Source organism: Saccopteryx leptura, chromosome 2, assembly GCF_036850995.1.
Source record: "Saccopteryx leptura isolate mSacLep1 chromosome 2, mSacLep1_pri_phased_curated, whole genome shotgun sequence".
NCBI classification, from domain to species: domain Eukaryota; kingdom Metazoa; phylum Chordata; class Mammalia; order Chiroptera; family Emballonuridae; genus Saccopteryx; species Saccopteryx leptura.
Window position 1 is genome coordinate 199,625,830 of NC_089504.1, and position 21,084 is coordinate 199,646,913.

The following is a 21,084-nucleotide window of genomic DNA, read 5'->3' on the forward strand; positions in this document are numbered from 1 at the left end:
GAGAAAGAGGCTAACAATCTCCATTATCATATCAAGAGTTTATGAAGGGAACTTACATATGAGGTGTGTCTTGAAGGGCATCTAACTGACATGGATATCCTCCATGCCATGTGGTAGGCACTGAAGGTGTGTACAAAAATCAAATTGTTCTCTGTGGAAATGGTGTTCTTTTATGGAGTTACAGAGAAACATTCCAAGGCACTCACATATGGGAGATTGTGGCTTGGTAAGGTTTAATAGAGTTGAAATGAAAGGCTTCCCCAGGTTGCCTGTGTCTCATCTCTTACTGTCCTGCATGGTAAAAGTCCAGCCTAGTCTTCAACAGGCCCAATATAAAGATTAGTGTCCAAATATTCTGTGCCATAGTTCAATCCATATCAAAGCTTAGCCCTGTTCAGGAGCTTCCCAGAGTTTATACTTGGGAGTCCCTGTGACTGCCAGCCTGCAGGTGACTGTGAGCCTGCACAACTTCTATAGCAGGATAGCTGCTTGGAGAACACTTAAATAAATGGGGCAAATGCATGTTTCAAGGCAAGAGAAAAAGAGCTTCTTCGTTAGATCTGTGTTATATATCTTGGGTTAGGAATCTTTTGATTAACCAACCAGCTTTTTAATTTTTCATGGGCTTCCTATTCCCTCCCACAGCCAATCAGATTCTTCTTCTTGGCTAGACATATAGGCCTCTCTGGGCACAGTCTTGGTTTTTACTGTGTGTGTCTCAGAGTTGTAGCATCTATCCCCATAGTTTGGGGATGGACCACTTGTATCCTGGGGAGAATGAAAAGACTCCTTCCACAGGGGAGAGGAGAGTGTTAATCCCCTTAATGGGGCAAGCTGTAATCTATAATTTCTCAGTGAAGCATGCAGACCTTTCAATGCCTGATTCCCTTGCTTTCTTCTGTTATTAGCATTTAATTACCAACAATAGCAAACTATCTGTTTAATAATAAGTATATCTATCATGTTGTATAATAACTAGAACTTTAAATTTAAATCCATTTGTATTTACATTAATTTAGAAATGTTTACTGAGTCAATTCTAGGCTCTATGCTAGGCATAGTGAATACCTTACAAGACAGACTCAGTTTTGTTTTTGCAGTATTTATTATACATTTCAACAAAGGTAATAAAGAGAACCAAAATATAATAACAGGCAGCACTCAGTACGAAAATGATCTCTCGCAGCCTACTCTCATTTCTAGGTATTGAAAGCCTGTTGTATAAGAAAGAGTGCTGTTTCTAAAATTGTCCTTAGCCATGGGGGTTGAGGAGGTTCTGAAAAATCACTAGAAGATTTGAAAATTAAAAAGTGATTGGGACCCACTCCTATGTATTTTCATTCAATAGTTCTAAGGTAAAGATGCATGACTTTTGTGGCAACAGAAAGAGGCACCCCTTAGAGGAGCTGCCACTTGGTGACATAGAATATCTGTCAGAAGACATAGTAGAGTAGGCAATACCATGCCAGGATGCTGGGGATGGTGAGCAGAATGTGAGATGGACTTTAGCTCCTTTTGCCTCTTTGGTCTGACACTTGTTCAGGGCTAAAATAGCAGCACTGGGCCCGAGAGAGCTCTCCCTTTCCTAGTTAGCGGTGTCATTACAACAAGCTCTCCTTAAGGGAAAGATGGTGGAAAGTGTCTGTGTCTCTCTCATGATTATATCTATTCGTGGGGAAACTAGAACTTCTCAGTTACTTTTTCCCATCGGATATGTTCTAATGTACAGAATGGACACCCATCACCAGTGTTTATGTGATACCAAATATTAAATTCAATATATTATCTATTGAACACATATAATCCATTTTCATGTTACTGAATTCTACATTTATCTAAACTTTAATGGCTTAGTAAAATTAATAGCTTTAATTTTAATGCTAATAATTACAAAATTAGTAAATTGTTGCCTGTTCTGAATTGAGCACTATTTACTGAGTTCTGCATGAAATGATATTTCGTGATCACAAACGCAAAGGTATGAGGAAATGATCTTGCTGGTAAAATTAGCAGTCAGGGCTAGAGGAGCTTATGATTATAAATTTAAACTTTAAAATATCTTTGTATTTTTAGAATTTACCAAGCTATTTCTAGGAGGGATGGTATAAATTTGCTACATCTTAGAAACAACTAATTTCAGAAACAGCAAAATAGAATTGATTAGGGAGACATTATGTGGGGCAAAAGACAAAAATGGCTTTAAATTCTCAAGAAAAAAAATGAAGCATAATTACTTTTTAATATCTTGACTATTTTGAAATTTCTCTGTCCAGGACAAAGGTAATAATTTTGGAAAGTAAATGCAACAGCTCAAGATAACTCTCCTTCAGAAAAGATCTAAATGTAATTGTCATATTTAGAAAATAGAGATGGATTTTGCACTTTTAAAAACGAAAGCAAGCAGAGTTTTAGAGAGAAAGAACAAAGAAAAGAAAAAAGTATAAAAATCAGTTAAATAACCATGATGAAATTTACTAAAAGGATCTCAGGTCTTAATTAAAAATAAATTTATCCCTGAAATAGACTCTGAGGTTTGAACATCAAACTAAATAATCATAATCACACGTTATTTTTCTTGAAATTTTTGTATTGGTTATCATTTTATCATTATACAAAGTCTTGATATGTATTTTCCGGTGATAAATACAAGGTTAATTCTTCCATTATACTGCCTACTAAAATTTCTCCAATTAAAATTTAATTTTTGTAATGTCTAGTGTCATGGACATTATATTTATATACTGCCACTTATTATTACTTTCTTATTTATATTTTAAGAGATTAAAATACTAAATGAAGTTGATGCTAATTCTCTAGAGAAAAAGTTTGTTTTAGAAAACTTTGTATAAGAAAAGATTTGTTGTAGGATACTTTAAAAGGCAAGGTAGAAAACTATTCCAAAATCATTCTTTAAAAATAAGATCCTAGTAAAAATAGCAAGCTCTGGGGGATTAAATAGCTTGAAAGGCAGCACCATATCTCTCAGGTCATCAGAAGATCACTTAGGAAATCACTGATAATACTACTAACCCTGTGTGGCTCATAAGAGTTAATTGCAGCTAGCAGGGAAGGGTGACAGAGTGCAATAAGAAATGGTTTTAGAAACATAAGAACTGCATCTCTTCCTCAGTTTCCAGTCTTTACAAAGTGCCACACACTTATTCAGACATCCTGATTATTCCTATTCTGTAGGCATCCAACCAATCACTAGGATCTACAACATCTGCTTCTTAAATATCTCTTAAAATACATCTACTTATCACTTTATTTATCATCACTACTCTCATTCAGGCTACTATTGTTTTTTGCCTAAATTATTGCTGGAGCATCCTTATGGATTTCTTTGCCTACAAGCCTTACATTTTTCAAGAAAGGTCTCCATGGTACAGCTGGAGCAGTTGTTTAAAAGTGCACAATATTATGGCACTTTCTTCCTTGAGTCTCCTTAATAAGTTACTGTTATATTTTGACAAATTTCTAACTCTTTTACATGACTTATAAAGCCTTGGCCTGTCCAGCCCCATTTGTTACCAACCTCTTGTCCTTGCTCATTACTGTACCGCCCAACCAAACTAGCTATGAAGTGCCATCCTTTGCTTTGCTTTGCACCAGTGCCCTTGCCTGGAATATATTTTTAGCTCCTTCCTGTCTCACAAGGCCAACTACTAGCCTCCCCTGCATCTCAAAGACTAGGTTGCTTGTACCTTCTATGTATAAGCACTAATATGTACTCATTTCGCATTATATTTACTTGTTTAATTAACTGCCTTCCACACTTGAACTCAATCTCCAAGAGGTCAAAGACTATGAAATTTTTACTTTTATATCCCTGGTGCCTCACAACATTTTTTGAATGAATGATTTACTATGTTGTTTCCAGAAAACTCATGCTTTGTAGCCATCATGGTGAGCTGTCACTGTCTTTGCAGGGTTGGTTAGGAGACTACTCTGAGTCAAACCACAAAAACATCTCCAACCTTGAAAGATAGGAAGACTCACATTTTTTTACACTCTTGTGTAGATGTTCAAAGTATGTCCTAATATTTTATGAAAATCTCTGAAAGATGAAATGATGATCTCCACAATTCTTTTATTTCCTTTCTAGATATTAATTGGAATCTATACACATTAAAATAAATGCCTCATAGCTCTTTGTGCTGCTTCCTTTCTTCAGAGGCATGACTGAAGCTTTTGAAAATACATAGGAATCCTTGAATCATTCTTTTGATTCCTATTCTTACTAAACAGCCATCAATTATCATTATGTATAAGTGAAATATCAAAAAGAAATAAAATGTTTATAAACACAAAGCCAATTTGAGTCCTTGGTACTTATAAGATGAAAAAAACTCCAAAAAGTAAAAAAAAAAAAAAAAAAAATCAAGACACTGGAGAGAAAAAAAAATCAACTGAAGTAAACATTTTTTTTTTCAATACCACTGTGTTGGCTTTTTCTAAAGGAAAACTCCACTTATAGGGAACATTTTACTGACTATAACAGGATCATGGTCTGGGTTTCTTTTTTCATTTTTGATGCCTCTGAATTTCTCTTTTTAAGAATATAGAAATATGCTTGATAAGAACACTATATTATAAATGCATAATAAAAACATTTGTAATATTTTAAGTTGTGATTATGCTTACATGCCTATTAATTTTTAATAATTGTAAGAAAAAAGTACTCATTTAGATACAAATACGTCACATCACACGCAATGGATCAACTCTGCATCGATCGAATACAGACATTTACAGATTAGGCTTCCAATGTCAAAAAGAAGGACATGTAGGAGGACACTTTTTGAGGAAGAATGGAACTTACAAAAGAAGGACTGTCCTCCCTAAAGGAGGATGATTAGTTATCTTAATTATATTCAAGGCAATAATGATATAATGATGTTAGTATTGTCAGAATATTCCTGAGTTTTGGATAATTTTTAAAATTGAAAGGGAAAAGCCCAGTAGATTCATGAATGGAAAGAAAATTGACTTAATAGTTAGAAGTCTTACATTTAAAGTAAAAATAACACCAGCTATGACTCCTTCAAAAACTTCAGGACTATATGATTTAGTTTCCTCTGTGACTGAAACATTATTGCATATGTAGAAGGAGGTCAAACTAAATAAAAGAAAGCAATGGATATTGAGAAGTTAAATGTGCTTAATTGCTGCAGTTGAATCTCTGCTAACATATGGAGACTTGGACTTCTGTTCAGTTACTTGGTAACACCCTTAGAGAGACCTTAGCCAACCAGGCACCTGAGGGGCTTCACTCTTCCTACTAGAATCCACGTGGCCATCCCTGTGTCACCTGAGGTAGGCTCAGAATGTCAGGATATAACACCACCACAACCTCCCCAGGTAGCCTTTAACAAATTATTGGCTGGAGTCTTTTCTCTTTTTTCCTTAGTGTGTCTAACCAGAGGTTGGCCAATTTTATTAATCTTTTCAAAGAAACAGCTCTTTGTGACATTAACTTTTTGTGTAGTCTTTTTGATCTCTATTTAATTCTGCTCTAATTTTTATTATTGCCTTACTTCTGCTCACTCTGGGCTGCTTTTATTTTTCTAGTTCTTTGAGATGTAATGTTAGGTTTTTTACTTGAGATTTTTCTTATTTCTTGAGATAGGCCTGCAATGATATAAACTTTCCTCGTGTTACTGCTTTCACTGTAAGAATATCTACTATCAACAAGACAAGTAATTACAAGGATTGGAGAGATTGTGAAGAAAAAGAAATCCTCATTCATTGCTGATGGGAATGTAAACTGGTACAACCATTATGGAAAATAGTATGGCGACTCCTCAAAAAGTTAAGAATAGAGTTACTATATGACCCAGCAATCCCTCTTCTGAGTATCTCCCCCAAAACTCAAACACATTTATTTCCAAAGATGCATGAGCCCCTATGTTCCATGCTGCATAATTCAGTGTCAAGACATGTAGATAACAACAGTGTCTTTTAATGGAGGATAGATAAAAAAAAGACATGCTATGTATATACTATGAAATACTACTCAGCCACAATAAAAGATGAAATGCTGTCATTTACGACAACATGGATTGAACTTGAGACTATCATGCTAAGTGAAACAAGTCAGACAGAAAAAGTCAAGAACATATGAAATTACTCATATGTGATATATAATGTGAACTGAAAGCAACAAATGAACAAACAAGAAAAGAAAACAAACAAAAACTTAACACAGACAGCTGTACAGTGGTTACCAAAGGGAAGGGGGGTGGGAAGTAGTCAGAAAAGGGGGTCAAATATATGATAATAGAAGAAGATTTGACTTTGGATGTTGGGTATATAAACAATATACAGATGATGTATTATAGAATTGTGTACTTGAAACCTACATAATTTTACTAACTAATGTCACCTTAATAAGTTTAATTTAAACAAATAAAGTAAAAAAATTCAAAGGTATTACAAAAAAAGTAAAGGAAAATCAATCCTTGGACATTTAAAAAATACCTACATAAAATAAAAATTACCGACTGGAGTTTGTGAAAAATCTTAGGTGTGTGTTTTACTCTGTCTCCGAATTTTCCTGGGAGGATTAACTTCCACTTGCCCATTCCCTTTCTCACTTTTCTCTCTCTCACCAGTGCTTCCTGTACCTCCCAAGTAAATGACTTTTGCATTTGAATTCTTGTCTCAGAGGTTTTCATAAGAGAACCCAAATTAAGAAAATAACTTTATACATAATATGTTTAGTTATATTATTAATGATGCTCCTGGAGTCCCCTTCCTTTCCTTTGGGAAGGGAAAGCAGCCTCCTTCAATTCTACCATGGTGAGAAGTAGGGATAAGGTGATGGGAATAAGTCTTTTTTTTTTTTTTTTTTTTTTGTATTTTTCCAAAGCCAGAAGTGGGGAAGCAATCAGACAGACCACTGCGTGCACCCGACCAGGATCCACCCGGCATGCCCACCAGGGGGCGATGCTCTGCCCATATGAGGTGTTGCTCCGTTGCAACTGGAGCTATTACAGTGCCTGAGGCTGAGGTCAGGGAGCCATCATCAGTGCCCAGGCCAACTTTGCTCCAATGAGCCTTGACTGAGGGAGGGAAAGAGAGATAGAGAGGAAGGAGAGGGGGAAGAATGGAGAAGCACACGGGTGCTTCTCCTGTGTGCCCTGGCTGGGAATCAAACCCCGGACTTCTACATGACCTGCCGACACTCTACCACTGAGCCAACCGGCCAGGGCGGAAATAAGTCCTTTTTTTTAAAAGCCTTGAATTACTCAGAAAAGCATCTTTTTTCTCTTGGTCTTCACCTTAAAATGTGTTATACTTAATATGAACTCCTGGTTGGTGTTATGGCACAGTCTTTGAACTGACACCCCTAACTAGTCACTGCAGTGAGGTGGATGACATAGCCTTTGGCGATTCCCTGACCTTAGAATGTGGAACACTTAGCTGTATAACTGAGCCTCCTAGTGAGCCTCCTGTAGCAGGTCCCTGGGTTGGCTCCTTCCCAGCTGCATGTCTAGAGGTTCTCAGAGAAATTCACGGGGATGTAGGAAGAGCTTGTTGAGGTAGGGGCAGTGGTCTTGGGTCAAGGGTGAGCACAGGCAGCTGGGTAATGGAAACAGGCAAGTATCAGGCAGCAGTATCAGGACACTCACTGAGTGTCCTGAGGGAGGTATGGGACAGCTTCTGCCACATCAAGGAGAATTAACATCTAGCAAACATGTGGGGAAGGAGAATATGGTAGTCTGAGTTTTGAGTGGTAAGTAATTTACTGGCCAATGACAAGGTAAGAAAGTGTTAGGGATAAAAAGGACTCTAGGCAAACAAAACTGAACATACAAAGGCATATAGGCTTAAAATAGCTCATGTATTTACTCTGGGAAAAGTGTTTCCATGGTCCTTATGTAAAGCTGCTATACTTATCACTTACGGCATTGTGTACTATATTTCCTCACGTATAAGATGCTCCCATGTATATGACACACCTTAATTTTGGGGCCCAAAATTTGAAAAAAAATTGTATTAAATAAAGTTATTGAACTCAAGTTTTATTCATTATAAAATTCTTACAACTCCTTGTCACTGTCAAAACTCCCATCCATTAGCTTGTCCTCATCTCTGTCTGATGACGAATCACTATCTTCTACAATGAGCGCAAAAACAAGTGTAAAAAAGCTGGAAATGCAAGTAAAAAAATCTACAACCACTGTATAAGATGCACCCAGTATTTGGACCCCAAATTTTTCAAAAAAAGTGTGTCTTATACATAGGGAAATACAGTATTTAATTTTTTTATATTTAATTAATTGTGTTTACATAGATTCTAGGGTCACCCCAAATGCATCCACCTCCCCCCATTCCCCTCAACATCTTCCTTGCCCCTCTCTCTACAGCACCCTCCCCCCTTCCCTTCAGGTTTATCCCATCCTATCATCCCCTTTCCCTCTTTCCTCTTTTCCTCTGGTCCCTTTGATCCCTCCTATGTCTCAATTCCATTCCTCAGTTCTCATTATTCCTTGGATTCCTCAAATGAGTGAGGTCATATGATATTTCTCTTTCTCTGCCTGGCTTATTTCACTCAACATAATAGTTTCCACGTCCCTCCATATTGTTGCAAAAGGTAATATTTCCTTTTTTTTCATAGCCTCATAGTATTCCATTGTATATATGTACCAAAGCATTTTAATCCACTCGTCCACTGACAGACATTTGGGCTGTTTCCAGATCTTTGCTCTTGTGAACAATGCTGCCATAACATGGGAGTGCATTTTTTTTTCTCAGTCGGTGATATGATGTCCTTGGGGTATATTCCTATAAGTGGGATGGCTGTGTCAAAGGGCAGTTCCATTTCTAATTTTTTTTTTTTTTTTTTGTATTTTTCCGAAGCTGGAAACGGGGAGAGACAGACAGACTCCCGCATGCGCCCGACCGGGATCCACCCGGCACGCCCACCAGGGGCGATGCTCTGCCCCTCCCGGGCGTCGCTCTGCCGAGATCAGAGCCACTCTAGCACCTGGGGCAGAGGCCAAGGAGCCATTCCCAGTGCCCGGGCCATCTTTGCTCCAATGGAGCCTCGGCTGTGGGAGGGGAAGAGAGAGACAGAGAGGAAGGAGAGGGGGAGGGGTGGAGAAGCAGATGGGCGCTTCTCCTGTGTGCCCTGGCCGGGAATCGAACCTGGGACTTCTACACACCAGGCCGACGCTCTACCACTGAGCCAACTGGCCAGGGCCCCCATTTCTAATTTTTTGAGGATTCTCCATACTGTTTTCCACAGTGGCTGCACCAGTCTGCATTCCCACTAGCAGTGCAGGAGGGTTCCCCTTTCTCCACATCCTCACCAGCACCTATCGTGTGTTGTTTTGTTAATGAGTGCCATTCTGACTGGTGTGAAGTGGTATCTCATTGTGGTTTTAATTTGCATTTCTCTAATAATTAGTGATATTGAACATTTTTTCATTTGTCTATTGGCCATCTATCTGTATGTCCTCTTCGGAGAAGTGTCTATTCATTTCTTGTGCCCATTTATTGATTGAATTGTTTGTCTTCCTGGTGTTGAGTTTTACAAGTTCTTTATAAATTTTGGTTATTAATCCCTTATCAGATGTATTGTTGAATATATTCTCCCATTGTGTGGTTTGTCTTTTTATTCTGTTCTTATTGTCTTTTGCTGTGCAAAAGCTTTTTGTTTGATATAGTCCCATTTGTTTATCCTGCCTTTTATTTCATTTGCCTGTGGAGATAAATCAGCAAAGCTATTGCTGCAATAGATGTCAGTGAGCTTACTGCCTAAGTTTTCTTCTAGGATACTTACGATTTCACGATTTACATTTAAGTTCTTTATCCATTTTGAGTTTATTTTTGTGCATGGTGTAAGTTGGTGGTCTAGTTTCATTTTTTTGCAGGTAGCTGTCCGGTTTTCCCAACACCATTTGTTAAAGAGACTGTCTTTACTCCACTGTATGCTCTTACCTCCTTTGTCAAATATCAATTGTAAATAAAGATGTGGGTTTATTTCTGGGTTCTCTGTTCTGTTCCATTGATCTATATGCCTGTTCTTATGCCAGTACCAAGCTGTTTTTAGTACAATAGCCTTGTAGTATAACTTGATATCAGGAATTGTGATACCTCCCACTTTATTCTTTTTCTTCAAGATTGCTGAGGCTATTCATGTTCTTTTTTGGTTCCATATAAATTTTTGGAATATGTGTTCTATATCTTTGAAGAATGTCATTGGTATTTTAATTAGTACTGCACTGAATTTATAAAATGCTTTGGGTAATATAGACATTTTAATTATGTTTATTTTTCATAACCATGAGCACAGCATATGCTTCCACTTGTTTATGTCTTCCTTGATTTTTTTATGAATGTTTTATAATTTTCTGAGTACAAGTCTTTAACCTCCTTGGTTAAATTTACTCCTAGGTAGTTTATTTTTTTTTGTTGCAATAGTGAAGGAGATTGTTTTCTTAATTTCTTTTTCTGACAGTTCATTGTTCATGTATAAAAATGCCTCTGATTTCTGTGTATTAATTTTATATCCTGCCACCTTGCTGAATTTGTTTATTAGGTCCAGTAGTTTTTTGACTGAGACTTAGGGTTTTCTATATACAATATCATATCATCTGCAAATAATGATAGTTTTACTTCTTCTTTTCCAATTTGGATGCCTTTTATTTCTTGCTGTAGCTAGGACTTCCAGTACTATGTTGAGTAAGAATGGTGAAATAATTTTTGTTGTTGTTCCTGATTTTAGGGGAATTGCTTTTAATTTTTGTCCATTACTTATAATGTTGGCTGTGGGCTTGTCGTAGATGGCCTTTATCATGTTGAGGTATGTTCCCTGTATTCCCACTTTGCTGAGAGTTTTGATCATAAATTGGGTGCTGGATTTTATCAAATGTTTTTTCTGCATCTATTGAAATTATTATGTGGTTTTTCTACTTCCTTTAGTTTATGTGGTGAATCACATTAATTGATTTACAAATGTTGTACTATCCTTTCCTCCCCAGAATAAAATCCACTTTATCATGATGTGTGATTTTTTTCATCTATTGCTGGATCCAGTTTGCTAATATTTTGTTGAGGATTTTAGCATCTAAATTCATCAGGGATATTGGCCTATAATTTTCTTTCTTTGTGTTGTCTTTGCCTGGTTTTGGAATCAAAATTATGCTTGCCTCATAAAAGGAACTTGGAAGTGTTCCTTCCTCCTGAATTTTTTGAAATAGCTTGAAAAGGATAGGAGTTAGTTCTTCTTTGAATATTTGGTAGAATTCACCAGTGAAGCCATCCGGCCCAGTAGTTTTGTTTTTTGGGAGCTTTTTGATAACTGTTTCAATCTCTTTGGTTGTAATTGGTCTGTTTAGGTTTTCTGATTCTTCCAGATTGATTTTTGGAAGATTATGCATTTCAAGGAATTTGTTCATTTTACCTAGGGTGTTTAATTTTTTGGCATACAGTTCTTCATAGTATTTTCTACAATATTTTGTATTTTTGTTGTGTTGGTTGTTATTTCTTCATTCTCGTTTCTAATTTTATTTATTTGAGTCCTCTCTCTTCTTTTCTTGGTGAGTCTTGTTAAAGGTTCATTGATCTTGTTTACCCTTTTAAAAACCCAGCTCTTGGTTTCATTGATCCTTCCTATTGTTTCTTTAGTCTATGTCATTTATTTCCACTCTGATCTTTATTATTTTCTTCCTTCTACTACCTTTCGGCCTTACTTGCTGTTTTTTTTCTCGTTCTTTTAGATGAAGGGTTAGGTTGTTTATTTGAGCTTTTTCAAGGTTTTTAAGGAATGCCTGTAGTGCTATAAACTTCCCTCTCAAGACTGCTTTTGCTGTGTCCCATATTTTTGAGTTGTTTTTTGCTCTTTATCATTTCTTTCTAGGAATTTTTTTATTTCTTCTTTGATTTCATTGTTAACCCATTCATTATTTGATAACATGCTATTTAGTTTCCATGTATTTGAGTATTTTTTAGTTTTTCTGTTGTGGTTGATTTCTAGTTTCATGCCATTGTGATCAGAGTAAATGCTTGATATGATTTCAATCTTCTTAAATTTTTTGAGACTGCGTTTGTGTCCTAACATGTGGTCTATCTTAGAGAATGTACCATGAACACTTGAAAAGAATGTATACTCTGCTGCCTTAGGTTAAAAGGTTCTAAAGATATCTATTAAATCAAGTTGATCTAGTGTGTCCTTTAAGTCTGTTGTTTCTTTGTTAATTTTCTTTCTTGAGGATCTATCTAGTGATGTTAGTGGTGTATTGAAATCACCTACTATTATAGTATTGCTGTTGATCTCGCTCTATGTCCATCAAAGTCTGCTTTATATATTTAGATGCTCCTATATTACGTGCATAGATATTTATGATGGTTATATCTTCCTGTTGGATTGCTCCCTTTATCATTATGTAGTGACCTTCTTTATCTCTTACTGTAGTCTTTGTTTTAAAGTTTATTTTGTATGATATAAGTATTGCTACCCCAGCTTTTCTTTCATTTCCATTTGCATGAAATATTTTTTTCCATCCTTTTACCTTCAGTCTATGTCCATCCTTTGTTTTAAGGTGTGTCTCTTGTAGACAGCATATGTACGGGTCCTATTTTCTTATCCAAGAAGCTACCCTATGTCTTTTTATAGGATCATTTAATCAATTTTCATTTAAGGTCATTATTGCTATGTAGTTGTTTATTGTGATTTTATTCTTTAAAGCTGTATTTCTCTTTTGCTATATTCTTTTTTCTTTGATCTGTTTACAACAGGCCTCTTAACATTTCCTACAGCATTGGTTTGGTTGTAATAAATTCCTTGATTTATTTTTGTCTGGGAAGCTTTTTATTTCTCCTTCAATTTTAAATGATAACCTTGCTGGATAAAGTAGTCTTGGTTATAGGCTCTTGTTTTGTATTATTTTGAATATTTCTTGCCATTCCCTTCTGGCCTCTAGTGTTTTTGTTGAGAAGTTGGATGTCATCCTTATGGGGGCTCCTTTGAAGGTGATAGCCTTTTCTCTATCAGCTTTTAATATTTTCTCTTTATTTCTTAGCTTTTGTATTTTAATTATGATGTGTCTTGGTGTAGGTCTTTTTGTGTTTCTCTTTAATGGAGTTCTCTGTGCTTCTTGAACTTGTGAGACCCTTCCTTGCATCAATTTAGGGAAGTTTTCAGCTATGATTTGATTGAATAATGTTTCTATCCCTTGTTCTTTCTCTTCTTCTTCAGGAACTCCTATGATGCGGATGTTATTTCTCTTCACGTTGTCACAGAGTTCTCTCAGAGTTTCCTCAGACTTTTTGAGTCTCTTTTCTTTTTTTCTGATCTGCTTCCATGTCTTTTTTCATCTTATCCTCCAACTCACTGATTTGATCCTCAGCTTCATCCATCCTGCTTTTAATCCCTTTTGTTGTGGTCTTCATTCCTGATATTGTATTTTTCACCTCTGACTGATTGTTTTTTAATATTTCAATGTCCTTTTTTATACTTGTTATCTCTCTATTTAGGTGTTCGTAATGACCATCCATTGTTGTTCTAAGATCCCTAAACATCCTAACAATCATTATTCTTACTCTGCATCCGGCAGTTTGGTTATTTCCATATCACTCATTTCCTTTTCTGGAAATTTCTCTTGTGGTTTCATTTGAATTGCACTTCTCTGTCTTCTCATTATGTCTGTGTGTTTGGGTGTGTTTTTTGTAGGGCTGGTTGAGTCTAGGTTTGGTGTTGTCTAACTCCAATTTTCAGTTGTGTTATTTCTAGGTCTTCTTGGGTTGGCATCAGCTGTTGTTTGTAATCCACTGTCAGGTTTGGCCTTTCTAGTAGAACTGCTTTGAGGTCTTGATTTATGGCCTGACCTGTGGTGGTGCAGTGGGATAAAGCATCGACCTGGAACACTGAGGTCGCCAGTTCGAAACCTTGGTCAAGGTGCATATGGGAGTTGATACTTCCTGCTCCTCCCCCTTCTCTCTCTCTCTGTCTCTCTCTCTCACTCTTCTCTTTCTAAAAAATCAATAAATAAAATATAAAAAGATAAAAAAAAAGGAGGTCTTGATTTTTTTTTTTCTGAGTTATCTCAGTGGTAGTCTTGTTTACTGATCTCAGCAAGGGGCTTATTTGAAACTGTATCCGGGAATGTGGTGGGTGTAACCTGAGACTCTGAAGGCCTGATCTGCTAGTTACTCTTTCTGGGGGTGGGGTGCTTTCTCAGCTTCAGTAGGGGGAGGTGTATCTCAGATCTCCATGGAGACCTGAGTTACTGCCTATCCTCCCCACTTCTTGTTTTCAGCTGTGCCTTGTTGAGCTGATTGGAGCTGGAGAGATATCTTGAGATGCGTGACCCGAAACCCCTTGTCTTGTGTTATGTGGAAGGATCAACCCCTCCCCCAGCTATGGCCACCTCCAGCACTGGATGAATTAGCTTCTCAGGTCCTCCCATGCATTCTTCTTCCAGTCACCTGCTGTCTCTCTCTCACCCCTTTCCTTATGGAAGATAAGCCAGTCCTTTCAACACACCTCATTCCCAGGTCCCCAGGAAAATGGCTGTGAGCAATATTTTACAACTTTTTTTCTTGGAATCAGAGCCCTTCTGGGCTCTCAGCCTCACACTCCCTTTGTTCCTGTAAGCAGGGGAGACTCACTGCTCCTTGGTGCTCCCTACCAGGCTCAGTGTGGCTTCTTCTTTGCTCCTTGGTTTTTGAGAGCTGTTCTTATAGTCCAGTGTTGGTTTTTCATGCTGATTGTTCCTAAATTAATTTGAAATCCAATTTGGTGATGTGAGCTGGGAGTCTGTGCATCTGCCTACTCCGCTGCCAACTTCAGGTCCCCCTTAACTTTTAATTAATAAATTGAGAAATGGTTCTAGATACCAATAGTGGCATCAGGTACAATTACTTCTTAAAATTTTGAGAAGTAAATATTTTCCTCACTAAAAAATTTTTTTTAAATCCTTTAAAATTGGCTAAACTTGAAACTGGCCATTTGATGCCTTTTTAACTCACAGCTTCTTGACTGGCTTTTCTGACTTTTAACAAGACTTGTGGTGATGTCAGTACTTGTCATCATCATCACTCATCTCTTTTCCCTGTGGACCATTCACATTCTGAATGTCAAAGCAGGCAGCTGACAGGCAGTGCTAGGATAGCTTTCATTCTGTTCTGACTGAGGAGGAACTGACAGGATAGCTTTCATTCTGTTCTGACTGAGGAGGAACTGACATATTTGAAAAGCCTTCTACAGTTGTCCTGCTGACACAGATTACCTTAAATTTTATAAATATTTTTATTTTGATCATATTAGAAGTATTGTTTAAGAATAGGATTTATTTTTAGTTATTTTTGCTTTTGTTTTCCAGGAAGACATCAAGAGTCACCTTTTCCAGCCAGCTGGCATGCTAGGTGTTAGTTCTTAAGAACATATTCTTCAATCGAAGCAAGTGCTCATCTGTCAAGTGTCAGGAATCCAAAAGGAACTACCACACCAGTGCTCAAAGTCCTTCTGTGAGAAACTTGATGTCATCTTCCTGCCTGGCTTCCTAAATTGAAACTGTAATTTAATTTATAATTTATATAAGCCCATCTCTCCTCTAAGTTGAAAAGAACTTAAATATCCAACAGAAGGGAAAATGATTAAAATATAATTTATCACTTGGTTGTACAATAGAAATAATTTTTCTAATAGAAAACTTACATTCTAATTACCATTTTGAGTAAAATATTCAAAACTTTGCAATTGTTGATTAATTATTTAAAAATCAATAAAAATATGCCTAAACCTTAAAAACAAAAATATGTTTGACATTTAGCATTAGAAATCATCACAGAGAACTGAAAATAGCAGTTTATGTGGGGCAGGAAATGGGTGAGAGAGAATTTCTTTTCCCACAAGCCTTGTAAAACTATTTGATTCTACATTATATACATGGATTAATTTATGAAAATAAAAAAAGAAGACTGTAGAAAGATTTGGAAATCCAGAACATGTTTTTTGAAAATACATATTTGATTTTTATTTAAAATTATATAAGAATTTAGCTCTATTTAATTTTAAGAGAACTGATTGATTAGGGGAAACTGAATTGTAAGTCTTTTTCCAAAATTAACAGAATAAAGTAAGAAAACGTACACCTTGTTTTCTTTATACTCTTGGTTAAAGGCTTGTTTTAATGCCATACATAATGAGTTTTATGTAGTGGTTTACACTATTGTATCTGTAAGGATAAATCTCCATAGCTATACATAGGGTGTAAGGCTATTAATGGGGTCTCTTTGATCCCATTGGCTTGGGAGGACTTCCTAGTCCCATCAGGGTTCGCAAAACCTGCAAAGAAGGCAGAAACAGTTCTTACCAACTACAATATTTAAAGCCTAGGAAAAAAAACTAGGCCAGAAGCATAACATATTGCTGCAGATCTAGCTAGAGGAATGTATCCAAAATGGTTTCTCAGTGTAAGACTTCTAAGATGAATATTAGGAGCCAAACTCAGAATTCATAGAGGATCAGAAACAGAATTAGAGAATAAAAGAGCAATCAAAAGTACTGGCAATAATCCACCTAGGCATTTAGATGTTGTTGCTGCCATATTCTCTGGGTAGTCCTTATTTATTTCAGAAGTCAAAGGATTCAGTTTTCCTCCAACCTCCACCTTGGGGTAACCTCTAGAAGACGTGATGATCGAAGTGCTTGCTGAGGCAGAAAGTGAATATTTAGGAACTACTCTCCAATATCATTCCCACTGAACTGTGTCCTAGGAAAGACTTTGGTATTGCCAAGAAGTCTTGGTATCACCAAGTACCTCTTCAATGTTTGAATCTCCTAAAATTTTTCATTCTCAAAGGTCAGATGTTGTAGAGTGGGGCCAAATGAGTAATTGCCATGGAAGGAGCCAGTTGGAGTTGAAAAGTTATCTCACTAGGCCTGAGGTGACAGGTATCCCATTTCTGGAATGCATGGGCAATACATACATGTCATGAGGACAGGCAGATATTATTTCAGTAAGATACTCTTTTAAAACTTACCCTAGCTGTGCTAGAGTTTTTATTAACAGAGGGAAAAATTCCTAAATTCCATTAGATCCCTGCCAGGTATCGATGTTATTGGGAAAAATGGCAGAGATGGAAATGACTGATAAGGGATGTTTGATAAAGGATTTATATCTTTTGGCAACTGGAGAGGTAGGTCAATTGCAATGTATGTAAAAGCAGAGTAGAAGAAGAAATATTATTGTTCTGATGACATGTATCATCTGGTCATATATCTTTGATAAGAAGACAATTAGTTGCAAAAGTGAAGGGCTTAAAATAGCACCCTATAAAATCAAGATGCAAAAGTGAAGGGCTTAAAATAGCACCCTATAAAATCAAGATGCAAAACATGGGCTACCAGTTAAAGGCTGGTAATTGGACAATGCATTGAGCATAGATAGATCTTTCCATGCCTTTTCTTTCTTTTTTAATTAAAGAACATTATTTAGAAAATTAAATTTAATGGGTGACATTGATCAATCAGAGTATATAGGTTTTAGGTAAATATTTCTATAGCGTTTAAACTGTTGATTGTGTTAGGTGCCCATCACCAAAAGTCAAATCATTTTCTGTTACCAAATATTTGTCCCTCTTTACTCCCCTCCCACCTGCCCCCTTCCTCAAAAACCCCACCCCCTAGTAACCTCTTCACTTTTATTTATGTCCATGAGTCTCATTTTTAGATCCCACTTGTGCGATTTAGATCTTAACAAAGGGGTAGTAACTACTGTGAATTCGACTAAATGATGACTTTGCAAATGGTTTTGATGAGTTTAAATTATAATAAAAAACTTTCAGGTTTAACTGGAGAAAGAACAGATATACGTGGTAACTGGCACTGAAACTGGAAGTGAAGGGAATTTGTTAAATCCCCATTCATAAATGCTGTATATTAATAATAATGAGAATTAGTTATTGATTCATTACTATGTGTTAAGTACTGTGATAAATATCTTAGATATATAATTTCATTAGGTATAACTAGGTAGGATATCAGTATTGTACCACTTTTACAGATGAGTAGACTGAGGTACATACATTGTTAAATGGTTATAAGTAAATAGTAAAGCTGTATACAAAAATTCTCTTAACAAAGGGACAAAGAGAAAATAGCACAGTGGAAGCCTGTCTGATTGGACTGGGCTAGGGGAGTTTGAGTTCTGGCATTTTTATTTCACACACTCAAGGAAAAATAAATCAACACTCAGTTCCTTTCCCATTTTCTACTGTATATCTTGTTGATGTATGTTTCCATTTGCTTTTTCACCATTTCTCCCTGTAAAGTATTAAATAGATGAATAAAAATTATCTTGTTTTTAAGCAACTCTTTTCTTTTTCCAGCTGTTTGTGTCAATGCCAGCTCTTACAAATAAACTGAGGTGAAATAATTAAAATGTAAATGTCAACTGCTGAGTACTAAGGACAGTTCTTGTGAAATACTGTTAGACAATGTCTGTACCAGTAGCAATGACTGATGGTGTTCCTGGAAGACTCAGGACCTCTGAAAATTGTGGGAATGGTTAATGGTTACATCATTTTCTGTTTACATGACAGTTTTCACTCTGTTATTCCTGACTTTTGTCAGCACAGGCTATATTTTAGCAGATCCTTTCAGTTTTTAAAATGATACTTTTGCGGTATGTACATTTATTCCCTCACAAATACATAGTGCTGTACTAGGTTCTGGGAATAAAGATTGAATAAGATTACATGATCGTTACATTCTTAGGTAAATATAAATGTGGAGGAGAAAAAAATAAAACATGATTTTGCCAATATTTGTTTAATTATAATGATGATAAACTGACAAGGGAAAATATAGGTTTATGAGATATCAGGACATTAGTTCTATTTTAAAGATTAGGGAAGGGAAGTGAGAGTCAGATCATGAAAAGTCCTGTGGGCTTTCAGCAAATTTTATTCTGAAAGCATGAAAAATCAGTAAGGGAATGAAATGATAAACCTCTCCAAGAAGAGACCACAGGAATAGTAAAATCAGATTTAGTGTATTCTCTTAACATAGTGGTTTCTCAAAGAAAATGAATGGACAAGTTAGAAAACAATGTATGAGAAGGACTTGGTCAGTGGTAAATTAATGCAATTTTGGGATTAGAAAGAACAGTAAATTTGTTATTTTAATATTACATTAAGGGATAGTTACATATGATTTTATATTACCTATTATACTTACTATATAATAATAATATCTTATATAATATCATATTAGTTTCAGGTATACAGCAGCGATTTCCCTTTATACAGCTTACAAAGTGCTCTCTGCATTAAATCTAGCAACCATCTGTTACAGAGCAAAGTGATGCCAATATTATTGGCTATACTTCCCCTTACCTTTTTCACCCATCCCCCCATCTCCCTCCACTCTGGCAACCATCAGTTTGTTCTCTGTTCTCTCATAAGTCTGTTTGGCTTGTTTGTTTTTTTTTGTGAAATTATATGGTATTTGTTATTGTTATTTCATCCAGCATAATATCCTTAGGTTCACCAATGTTGTCACAAATGACATTTTTATGGCTGAATAATATTACATACACACACATACACACAGTTATATATATACATTATATATCCATATATATGCACATACAGATCATATATCACATCCTCTTTATCTGTTTATTTATTTATAGACACTAGTTGCTTCCATATCTAGGCTATTAAAAATAATGCTTTAATGAACGTAGGGGCACATAAATTGTTTTGAATTAGTGTTTTTGTTTTCTTTGGAGACATACCCAGAAGTATACTTGCTGGGTCATATGGCAGCTTTACTTTAAAATTTTTTTTTAAATTTTTTATTTATTCATTTTTTAGAGAGGAGAGGGAGAGACAGAGAGAGAGAGGAGAGACAGAGAGAGAGAAGGGGGGAAGGAGCTGGAAGCATCAACTCCCATATGTGCCTTGACCAGGCAAGCCCAGGGTTTTGAACCAGCGACCTCAGCATTTCCAGGTCTACGCTTTATCCACTGCGCCACCACAGGTCAGGCTACTTTTAAATTTTTGAGGAATTCAGATGTATTTTATTTAAATGTTCATTCACTATTCATTCACCAAAAATATTTATCCAAATCCTTTCTAGGTTCCAGACATATGCTGATAGGAAAGTGTATTTGGTGAAGAACTTAAAGAGGAAAAGATGACTGAGGCCAGAGAAAGCCCCTTTTATAAAGTTTCATTAGAGAAAAGTGAATCTAGTTACCATTAGAATAGAATTAAGAGAACCAGTGTATTGGGAATGGTTATAGGTTATAAGGGTATTTGGAAGAAAGGGAAACAGTATGGGGATATAGGCTTTAGGGGTTTGAGAAGGAAGAGAAGATAGTTACACAATTAGAAAAATGATAAGGTGGAGATTATATCAATTTTATGGCAGAGATGCTACATTTTTCAGTTTTTACACTGTTCAAATATATTTTTTAGGCTAGCTTAAAATGCTCTTTTTAAACTCTAACATTAATTTGAACTAAACATTAGATTAATAGACTAATTTAAGTTAAAATTTATTAGATTAAAGCTTGGTTGGTAGGCATAATACAGACAACATAGAAACTTAGGCATGTAGTTAAATTCTTTGTGTTTTTCTTTATAGTGCCATCTATCACATTCTCCTTAATTTTTTCATGCATGAAAAGCCAATTAATTAATGAAGACATTATTGAAAAATTAATTCTGAAAAATTAATTTTGTGTGTAAGTAAACTTTACTGTTGTTTATATTTCTCACAGTTAAGGTTTTTGATTTGCTTTTTAGTTTTCTTAGAAATTTTTTATGTGATAAGTCTGGGACAATAGAGATATTACTGTTTACATACATTAGCAACAAAAACATTTGAAAAATGAAGTTTAAAATCATATGCATTATATTAGTATTAAATATTATATATTTATGAATAAATTAAATAAAAATAGACACAAATTTTACACAGTAAACTAAAAAATATTTCTAAGAGAAATGTAAAGAAATCTAAATAAATGGAGGAATATACCATTTTTATGGATGGGATCATCCAATATTTTTTAAAATATAAATTCTCCAAAGTTTATATAAAGATATAATGCAATCCTA